Source organism: Bombus affinis, unplaced genomic scaffold (assembly GCF_024516045.1).
Source record: "Bombus affinis isolate iyBomAffi1 unplaced genomic scaffold, iyBomAffi1.2 ctg00000604.1, whole genome shotgun sequence".
Classification (NCBI taxonomy): Eukaryota; Metazoa; Arthropoda; class Insecta; order Hymenoptera; family Apidae; genus Bombus; species Bombus affinis.
Genome location: NW_026109218.1, coordinates 1 through 10,000, shown reverse-complemented (window position 1 = coordinate 10,000; position 10,000 = coordinate 1). Strand labels below are relative to the sequence as shown.

The 10,000-nt window shown below is 45.4% G+C and overlaps 2 non-coding genes across 2 annotated transcripts; both read left to right on the top strand.

The window, feature by feature from the left end:
* The first annotated feature begins 5,301 nt into the window (after nt 1-5,301).
* LOC126928147 (small subunit ribosomal RNA) lies at nt 5,302-7,228 on the top strand. The gene has a single exon (XR_007716368.1). It is a non-coding gene; the product is annotated as a small subunit ribosomal RNA (ribosomal RNA).
* Nucleotides 7,229-9,318: 2,090 nt separating this feature from the next.
* LOC126928151 (5.8S ribosomal RNA) lies at nt 9,319-9,474 on the top strand. The gene has a single exon (XR_007716370.1). It is a non-coding gene; the product is annotated as a 5.8S ribosomal RNA (ribosomal RNA).
* The last annotated feature ends 526 nt before the right edge of the window (nt 9,475-10,000 follow it).

Here is a 10,000-nt window from a genome sequence, read left to right as displayed (position 1 = left end):
GCTAGCGCTGCGCGCGCAACCCCTCGCTAGCGGGTATGTGGCGGAGTAGGTAGCAATCTATTAAGGTACGAGGTGGGGAGCGACGCGCCGTGCGCGCGCGCGCACGCAGTCGAACGTTTCCTCTCGTTTCGTTTCCCCTTTTTTTACGTTTCGTCCATGACTCTCCTTCGATCGGAGAGAGTACGACGGATAAAAAAACGTACAGGGATAGGAAAATATCTAGTACGCTTACAGCGTGGAAATTTCGATCGTTGCTCGCTCGCTGCGCTCGCTCGTACGATTCTAGCCTAACCTAAAACCGTTCCCGATCGCGTTCGAACCGAGATTCGAACGAGATCGAAGAACGAACGCGAAAGGGATTGGTTTTGGGTTGGTCCATATTTTTTTTCGAGCGAGCGGAGCGAGCGAGCAACGCGTAAGAGCGTATCGCGTCCCGACGTGGTACCGCGAGGACTTTGAAATAATCGCAATAACTCCTTAAAGTTCGAAATAACTCCTTAAAGTGCGTTACGAGGTGTGGAAATTTTTATTGAAATCGTTATAGTTCGACGTAATCTAGTCGAACGTAGCGGTTTCGTTTTGTTTTTTCTTTAAATTTTTTCCACCGGACCTAGCTGACTGGGACGTTGGAACTTTGAAATTTCTCTCGCCCCGGTACGAAAAGGCCGAACGTTCCTTTCGAAATAATTCCTCAAAAAGCGTTACGAGGTATGCAAATTTTTATAGAAACCGTTATTGTTCGACGTCGTCTAGCCGAACGTAACGGTTTCTTTTTATTTTTTTAAAAAATTTTTTTCCACCGGACCTAGCTGACTGGGAGGACGTTGGAACTTTGAAATTTCTCTCGTCCCGGTACGAAAAGGCCGAACGTTCCTTTCGAAATAATTTCTCAAAAAGCGTTACGAGGTATGGAAATTTTTATAGAAACCGTTATTGTTCGACGTCGTCTAGCCAAACGTAACGGTTTTCTTTTTATTTTTTTAAAAAATTTTTTTCCACCGGACCTAGCTGACTGGGACGTTGGAACTTTGAAATTTCTCTCGTCCAGGTACGAAAAGGCCGAACGTTCCTTTCGAAATAATTCCTCAAAAAGCGTTACGAGGTATGGAAATTTTTATAGAAATCGTTATTGTTCGACGCCGTCTAGCCGAACGTAACGGTTTCTTTTTATTTTTTTTTTAAATTTTTTCCACCGGACCTAGCTGACTGGGACGTTGGCACTTTGAATTGTTTCGCACTGCTCCAAAAGTGCCGAAAGTACCGAAAGTTCCTTTCGCATTAATTCCATAATAAGCGTTATAAGGTACGTATATTCTGGCATAAATCGATATATTCTAATTAAATACATCGGGATTAAGCGTTAATTTTGTTCTTGAAACGTTCTAAAAAGTTTCGAATTGCACATTGGGACATGGAAAAATTTCCGTATCGAACACGTTTTTTCGAGTTATCTCGCTTAAAAGTGTTACAAGGTAGGAATATTTTTGCATAAATGGACGTATCTCGACGTTTTACGTCGGGATTAAGCGTTTATTTGGTCGGTGGAACGTTTTCTAGAAACGGAACTATGCGACGGGACGTTGGGACTTTGAAGAAGTTCGGCCGGTGCGAAAAGACCGAAAAGGTTTTTTCGAGTTATCTCGCTTAAAAGTGTTACAAGGTAGGAATATATTTGCATAAATGGACGTATCTCGACGTTTTACGTCGGGATTAAGCGTTTATTTGGTCGCTGGAAACGTTTTCTAGAAACGGAACTATGCGACGGGGACGTTGGGACTTTGAAGAAGTTCGGCCGGTGCGAAAAGACCGAAAAGGTTTTTTCGAGTTATCTCGCTTAAAAGTGTTACAAGGTAGGAATATATTTGCATAAATGGACGTATCTCGACGTTTTACGTCGGGATTAAGCGTTTATTTGGTCGCTGGAACGTTTTCTAGAAACGGAACTATGCGACGGGACGTTGGGACTTTGAAGAAGTTCGGCCGGTGCGAAAAGACCGAAAAGGTTTTTTCGAGTTATCTCGCTTAAAAGTGTTACAAGGTAGGAATATATTTGCATAAATGGACGTATCTCGACGTTTTACGTCGGGATTAAGCGTTTATTTGGTCGCTGGAACGTTTTCTAGAAACGGAACTATGCGACGGGACGTTGGGACTTTGAAGAAGTTCGGCCGGTGCGAAAGGACCGAAAAGGTTTTTTCGAGTTATCTCGCTTAAAAGTGTTACAAGGTAGGAATATTTTTGCATAAATGGACGTATCTCGACGTTTTACGTCGGGATTAAGCGTTTATTTGGTCGCTGGAACGTTTTCTAGAAACGGAACTATGCGACGGGACGTTGGGACTTTGAAGAAGTTCGGCCCGGTGCGAAAAGACCGAAAAGGTTTTTTCGAGTTATCTCGCTTAAAAGTGTTACAAGGTAGGAATATTTTTGCATAAATCGACGTATCTCGACGTTTTACGTCGGGATTAAGCGTTTATGTCGTCCCCAAGACCTTCTACAAAGTTTCGATTTTTTCGTTGGGACTTTGAAAAATTTCCGTATCGAACACGTTTTTTCGAGTTATCTCGCTTAAAAGTGTTACAAGGTAGGAATATTTTTGCATAAATGGACGTATCTCGACGTTTTAACGTCGGGATTAAGCGTTTATTTGGTCGGTGGAACGTTTTCTAGAAACGGAACTATGCGACGGGACGTTGGGACTTTGAAGAAGTTCGGCCGGTGCGAAAAGACCGAAAAGGTTTTTTCGAGTTATCTCGCTTAAAAGTGTTACAAGGTAGGAATATATTTGCATAAATGGACGTATCTCGACGTTTTACGTCGGGATTAAGCGTTTATTTGGTCGCTGGAAACGTTTTCTAGAAACGGAACTATGCGACGGGACGTTGGGACTTTGAAGAAGTTCGGCCGGTGCGAAAAGACCGAAAAGGTTTTTTCGAGTTATCTCGCTTAAAAGTGTTACAAGGTAGGAATATATTTGCATAAATGGACGTATCTCGACGTTTTACGTCGGGATTAAGCGTTTATTTGGTCGCTGGAACGTTTTCTAGAAACGGAACTATGCGACGGGACGTTGGGACTTTGAAGAAGTTCGGCCGGTGCGAAAAGACCGAAAAGGTTTTTTCGAGTTATCTCGCTTAAAAGTGTTACAAGGTAGGAATATATTTGCATAAATGGACGTATCTCGACGTTTTACGTCGGGATTAAGCGTTTATTTGGTCGCTGGAACGTTTTCTAGAAACGGAACTATGCGACGGGACGTTGGGACTTTGAAGAAGTTCGGCCGGTGCGCGAAAAGACCGAAAAGGTTTTTTTCGAGTTATCTCGCTTAAAAGTGTTACAAGGTAGGAATATATTTGCATAAATGGACGTATCTCGACGTTTTACGTCGGGATTAAGCGTTTATTTGGTCGCTGGAACGTTTTCTAGAAACGGAACTATGCGACGGGACGTTGGGACTTTGAAGAAGTTCGGCCGGTGCGAAAGGACCGAAAAGGTTTTTTCGAGTTATCTCGCTTAAAAGTGTTACAAGGTAGGAATATTTTTGCATAAATGGACGTATCTCGACGTTTTACGTCGGGATTAAGCGTTTATTTGGTCGCTGGAACGTTTTCTAGAAACGGAACTATGCGACGGGACGTTGGGACTTTGAAGAAGTTCGGCCGGTGCGAAAAGACCGAAAAGGTTTTTCGAGTTATCTCGCTTAAAAGTGTTACAAGGTAGGAATATTTTTGCATAAATCGACGTATCTCGACGTTTTACGTCGGGATTAAGCGTTTATGTCGTCCCCAAGACCTTCTACAAAGTTTCGATTTTTTCGTTGGGACTTTGAAAAATTTCCGTATCGAACACGTTTTTTTTCGAGTTATCTCGCTTAAAAGTGTTACAAGGTAGGAATATTTTTGCACAAATGGACGTATCTCGACGTTTTACGTCGGGATTAAGCGTTTATTTGGTCGCTGGAAACGTTTTCTAGAAACGGAACTATGCGACGGGACGTTGGGACTTTGAAGAAGTTCGGCCGGTGCGAAAAGTCCGAAATGGTTATTTCGAGTTATTTCGTTAAAAAGCGTTATAAGGTATAATTTTTTTGACAGGGATCGTTATATCTCTATTAAATACAATCGGATTAAACATTTTTGTCGAATTTTTGAAAAATTAGCTTCCGTCGGACTGATACGACTGGGATATTTTTGCAATTTTTTCGTTAATTAATGTTACAAGGTATATATCTTTTTACATATTTCGTGTTATTTTAACGTGTTTTAATCGATTATAAAGTTATTTTTCGTCCATAGTCGATAAAACTGTATGTTTACTGATGCAATTTTTCGGTGAAAAAAAAATAATTTTTTGGTAAAAATGCATTTATAATATGTTAATAATGCTTGTGGTAAAATATTTCGATGGTTGGATATCGCCTTTATATAGTAGTTATTGAACGTGCGAGCGACTAAGTTCCAGCGTCCCTTCCGAACGGTACGTTGCTACGGAGGTTTTGCACCATAAGCGCGCGGCCGCTAGCCCGACCGGCGCCGGCCTTCCGGCCGGCCCCTTGGTATCTATAAGAGAAGCGTCGAGCCGGACGGTTCGGTCGGGAACAGCGCTGGGCGCGTGGCTATTCTACGGCCTCGGTTGAGAATTCAGTCACCGCTCCTCGAGTCTTAGTGTATTTTACGCTATTTCTCGACTGTTCTCCGTTCTCGTACTGGTTTTTTCTCTACACCTGCTGCGCCGCGGGTCGAAGTCTAGGACGTAATGACCGTTAACGTGGCAAGCTTCCCCTTAGTCGGGAAGCTGGTGACCTGTGTGCACGTATTTGACAAAAGTTGGATGCGTGTGTGCTTGTACTTACGGAGTAGCCATTCTTGCAGAGACCATCGGTTGTAAGCTATTTGTAGCTGCACGATGGTCCTTTTGGCGTTCTGTAGAGTGCGTTATCTTCTGGTAACGCGTCTCTACAGAGGTGTTGAAGCTTATAAAAGAATATTCTTACGGTATGTCCAGCATGCGTATACGTGCTTTACCGCTAAGTTATATTCTACGAGAGAAGTTGGAGGAGAAAAGTTACAAACAGAAATAATTCTGTGAAGTATGAATCTTGTATCGATATATGATGGTGAGAGAGGAGGAGAATTAAAGTGGCTGAGTGACGTGTTACTGAACCATGGAACGTTGCTCTCTAAGTCATATTACATATATATATAAAATGAAAAGTCTCGTCGTACGGTGCTTACGTCCCACCTACGACACAGAGAGAAACTTTTAAACGAAAATGCTGGTTTTTGGGAATATATTATAAGATCCCTGGTTGATCCTGCCAGTAGTCATATGCTTGTCTCAAAGATTAAGCCATGCATGTCTCAGTACATGCCGCATTAAGGTGAAACCGCGAATGGCTCATTAAATCAGTTATGGTTTCTTAGATCATACCTACATTTACTTGGATAACTGTGGTAATTCTAGAGCTAATACATGCAAACAGATTCCGACCAGAGATGGTAGGAATGCTTTTATTAGATCAAAACCAATCGGTGGCGGATGGCTCGTCTGTCCGTCCATCGTTTGTTTTGGTGACTCTGAATAACTTTGTGCTGATCGCATGGTCATCTAGCACCGGCGACGCATCTTTCAAATGTCTGCCTTATCAACTGTCGATGGTAGGTTCTGCGCCTACCATGGTTGTAACGGGTAACGGGGAATCAGGGGTTCGATTCCGGAGAGGGAGCCTGAGAAACAGCTACCACATCCAAGGAAGGCAGCAGGCGCGCAAATTACCCACTCCCGGCACGGGGAGGTAGTGACGAAAAATAACGATACGGGGACTCATCCGAGGCCCCGTAATCGGAATGAGTACACTTTAAATCCTTTAACGAGGACCAATTGGAGGGCAAGTCTGGTGCCAGCAGCCGCGGTAATTCCAGCTCCAATAGCGTATATTAAAGTTGTTGCGGTTAAAAAGCTCGTAGTTGAATCTGTGTGTCACAGTGTCGGTTCACCGCTCGCGGTGTTTAACTGGCATTATGTGGTACGTCCTATCGGTGGGCTTAGCTCCTCGCGGGCGGTCCAACTAATATCCCATCGCGGTGCTCTTCACTGAGTGTCGAGGTGGGCCGATACGTTACTTTGAACAAATTAGAGTGCTTAAAGCAGGCTACCTTCGCCTGAATACTGTGTGCATGGAATAATGGAATAGGACCTCGGTTCTATTTTGTTGGTTTTCGGAGCCCCGAGGTAATGATTAATAGGGACAGATGGGGGCATTCGTATTGCGACGTTAGAGGTGAAATTCTTGGATCGTCGCAAGACGGACAGAAGCGAAAGCATTTGCCAAAAATGTTTTCATTAATCAAGAACGAAAGTTAGAGGTTCGAAGGCGATCAGATACCGCCCTAGTTCTAACCATAAACGATGCCAGCCAGCGATCCGCCGAAGTTCCTCCGATGACTCGGCGGGCAGCTTCCGGGAAACCAAAGCTTTTGGGTTCCGGGGGAAGTATGGTTGCAAAGCTGAAACTTAAAGGAATTGACGGAAGGGCACCACCAGGAGTGGAGCCTGCGGCTTAATTTGACCTCAACACGGGAAACCTCACCAGGCCCGGACACCGGAAGGATTGACAGATTGATAGCTCTTTCTTGATTCGGTGGGTGGTGGTGCATGGCCGTTCTTAGTTGGTGGAGCGATTTGTCTGGTTAATTCCGATAACGAACGAGACTCTAGCCTGCTAAATAGACGTAACTTATGGTATCTCGAAGGCCCCCGGCTTCGGTCGGTGGGTTTTTACTACCAACGTACAAACAAATCTTCTTAGAGGAACAGGCGGCTTCTAGCCGCACGAGATTGAGCAATAACAGGTCTGTGATGCCCTTAGATGTTCTGGGCCGCACGCGCGCTACACTGAAGGAATCAGCGTGTTTTCCCCTGGCCGAAAGGCCCGGGTAACCCGCTGAACCTCCTTCGTGCTAGGGATTGGGGCTTGCAATTATTCCCCATGAACGAGGAATTCCCAGTAAGCGCGAGTCATAAGCTCGCGTTGATTACGTCCCTGCCCTTTGTACACACCGCCCGTCGCTACTACCGATTGAATGATTTAGTGAGGTCTTCGGACTGGTGCGCGGCCAATGTGATAAGCATTGCCGATGTTACCGGGGAAGATGACCAAACTTGATCATTTAGAGGAAGTAAAAGTCGTAACAAGGTTTCCGTAGGTGAACCTGCGGAAGGATCATTAACGATATAACACAAAAACTTAAAGAATTTGACTTGAACACTTGAAAAATACGAAACTGTATAAGTCGGTAAGGAGCCGTACTCCTCCTATATCGACGAACCAAAGTATATACGACGTATCAACAAGCTATATACTTTAACAAAGAACAGTTAAATTCGCCCGGAGCGTGGCTTACTCCGTTGGCAAAATGATGAAAAGACATAAGGAGGAGACGACCCTCCAGCTACGAAACTATATGAAGAGAAGGTGGCACTCTCTCTCGATCATCGGGATGAAGAGATACATATATATATATATATATATATATACATACATAAACGAATTCGAGGCGCCTGCGTGAGGTCGTACACAGAAAGACCCCGCCGTCTGCGAATATTATGATTTTATAATAAAACTATAAATGGGAACTTGAGCTTTCGAAAATTAAACTTTGACACGAATATCGAACGAAAAATTACGAATGGAAACCACCCGTAAAGAGAAATGAGATCGAGGCGCTTGCGTGAGGCCGTATACAGAAAGACCCGCCGCCACGATCTCGTATTTTTTTTTTGCGTCGTGGAGACCGTACAAACGAATAACAAAATCTCTAAAGTGCCTCGTGTCGGAGAGATCATGCTCGCCTATTCTCTTCTATGTTTCGTGGTCTGTGTTGCGTTTGCTCTCCTCCTAGCAACGGGACATCGAAGACTCCTCTTTGGGATCGAACGAAGCGACTAAAACGAGTCGACGAGAGCGAAAGTACGAGTAGCGAGTCGCGCATGTAGAAAGGATACCGACATATCTTCGAAGGTTCTCTTCGAAGATCCATGGATACCTTATGCGCGTCGACCTTTCGTCTCTTTCAACCGCTCTCGGTCGTTCTCGAAACGTGCTTCCTACCCATAGGGCGTGTGTTCTTCGTATGTCGTTTTGTTCGAAATAACGAAACCACTTGTAACATACTCGTGGATCGGGTAACCTAGAACGAAAACGCATTGCGTGATGTTGGCCCGCTATGATAATGATGATGATGACGATGACTATGATGACGATGCGTAGCAACGATTCGTAACTAGTCTAGCCGAAGTTGGTTCAGAGGGGACCGCAGGCTGTCTACCCTCGATGTCGTGAGTCGGACACCCGTGCCGTCGCTAGAGTTTTTTCAAAGCTCGGCTTCTGGATATTGGGAAGAAAGACCGCTCGAGGACGACGGCTGCGCGTGCGTCCCATCGAATTTTTTTTTTTTATACCACCTGAACGACTAAAGTTTCGTCTAGTTCGTCGCATATAACCCGTTCAGAGGGGACCGCAGGCTGTCTATCCTCGTTGTCGTGAGTCGGACACCCGTGCCGTCGCTGAAGTTTTTCAAAGCTCGGCTTCTGGATATTGGGAAGAAAGACCGCGCGAGGTAGATGGATGCGAGTCCCATCGAATTTTTTTATTTTTTAAAAAAAACAATCACCTGAACGGAGATGTGTTCTCTTTCGTCGATTTTTCACGCTTTGAGTCGTCGCGATCGCCATCCGTTCGGAGGAGATCGCCGACTTCGAAGCCTCGATGTCGTGAGTCGGACACCCGTGCCGTCGCTAGAGTTTTTTCAAAGCTCGGCTTCTGGATATTGGGAGGAAAGACCGCTCGAGGCCGAGGGTCGCGCGAGTCCCATCGAATCTTTACATCACCCGAAACGATGGAGGCGCACGCTCTTTTTCTTGAATAATTGGACGAGAGGAATGCATATCGTAATATATATACACACACACACATATATATATATATATGGGCTAGCCACCGTGCGTATTTCTTCGCGAGATCGTGTGCTGCACAGAGGATTCAGAATCGGGTGTTATATCCCCGTCGTTTCCTGACGAACGGAGCTTCGATCTCGATGGTTGTTATATATCATAATGTACTTTTCGCCCGGCCGGCGGACGCGCGTATCTTCGCGCGTTCGTCGGATTTTCATTTTCGAACGTTTTCGTGTCGTCGATCTTCCGGCGACTTCTGCGCGTCCGATTCCCGTTGGTCGGTCGTGTCGGATCTCGGCTTCGCTCGAACCGAGTATTAAGAGTACATGGAGTACAAGAGTTTTAAAAAATATATGAAAAGATTACCCTGAACGGTGGATCACTTGGCTCGTGGGGTCGATGAAGAACGCAGCTAATTGCGCGTCAACGTGTGAACTGCAGGACACATGAACATCGACATTTCGAACGCACATTGCGGTCCACGGATACAATTCCTGGACCACGCCTGGCTGAGGGTTGCTCACGTAAACCTAAGGACTGCTTGCGTTGCGTGTCGTTCCTCTCTATCTGTCTCTCTCTGTCCCTTGGTGCCTTCGACAACCCGCCGTCGTTCTTACGATACGTAGAACGTTTCAGAGTCGGAGGAAGCGCACGAAGAAGGATACGAACAAGAGCGGACGCGAGAGAACGTACGCGACGTACGAGCGATTGTTGGACGCTCGTCGGCGTTCGTCGCGGTCGTGTCGAGACCGTGCAATTCGTACGCATGCTCGATATATAAACTATCGTGTTCACGGGAGGACACTACGAAACTCTACCTCTGTCTCTCTCTGTCCCTTGGTGCCTTCGACAACCCGCCGTCGTTCTTACGATACGTAGAACGTTTCAGAGTCGGAGGAGCGCACGAAGAAGGATACGAATAAGAGCGGAGAGAACCGTCACGGACCTGCGTGAGTGCTAGCGGCGTCGTGAGTCGTCCTTTCGTACGACCGCCCGCTTATGCACCGCTTCGTGTCGGTTATCGAATATATTATTATATATATAT